The following is an 846-nucleotide window of genomic DNA, read 5'->3' on the forward strand; positions in this document are numbered from 1 at the left end:
TGAAGGGAGCAGCCCCCACTCACCCCCCCGCCTTCTCCCCCGGCCCTCCCCCCCTCCGTGAAACCCCAAGTTCCTCTAGTGCCCTGTTGTTCACGAGACTTCCTGCTTGGGTAACCAGAGCCCAGCTATCACAAGGCAACCTGATTCTTTCCTCTTTTGAGGTCTGGCTGTCTGCCAGGGCCACTGTTTCTGATTAACTTTGTGGTCTGGGGCAGGTCCTTCAGCTAATTGTAACTTAAACAGCACCCTACAGAGCGGCTCCCTTCAACTCCCCCTATCTCAGGGGCATTGGCAGAGAACCAGCACGTGGATCCACATCCTCAGGCATGTCTGCAGAGCCCAGGACTGCCGAATCATGCCTGCTTGGATCTCATGCTCCCCTGAGTTTTATGCCTGCCTACTAACATGTTCACCCAGTTTTCATACATGCCTGGTGGCATTCCCACTCAAGTAACAAGGCTGCTGAATATCATGCCCACTTGGGTCATTCCCACTTGGGAATCACACCTGCCTGATATCAAGTCTACAGAGGTATCATACCCGCCTGGGCATCACTGCCAGGGCCACTGCAGCATGACCCAGGTCTCTCTCACTCCCACATGCTGCTCTTTCTGAGCCCAGCCCATCAGGTCCTCTATGTCTCCCTCCTTCCTCAGCGGATGACGGAGGCTTTGAGAGTGGTGCCTACAACAACAGTGCCATCACCACCCCTCACCTGGATGCCTTGGCCCGCCGGAGCCTTGTCTTCCGCAATGCCTTCACCTCCGTGAGTAGCTGCTCTCCCAGCCGGGCCAGCCTCCTCACTGGCCTGCCCCAGGTGAGGGCAGCAGGGGGTCAGCAGGAGGG

At 57.4% G+C, this 846-nt stretch overlaps 1 protein-coding gene across 1 annotated transcript in view; it reads left to right on the plus strand.

The window, feature by feature from the left end:
• Positions 1-846, plus strand: part of SGSH (N-sulfoglucosamine sulfohydrolase) — a 9,228-nt gene that overhangs the window by 2,038 nt on the left and 6,344 nt on the right. The gene's annotated exons all lie outside the window — the stretch shown is intronic.

Source organism: Lipotes vexillifer, unplaced genomic scaffold, assembly GCF_000442215.2.
Source record: "Lipotes vexillifer unplaced genomic scaffold, Lipotes_vexillifer_v1.1 scaffold1691, whole genome shotgun sequence".
Taxonomy (NCBI): domain Eukaryota; kingdom Metazoa; phylum Chordata; class Mammalia; order Artiodactyla; family Lipotidae; genus Lipotes; species Lipotes vexillifer.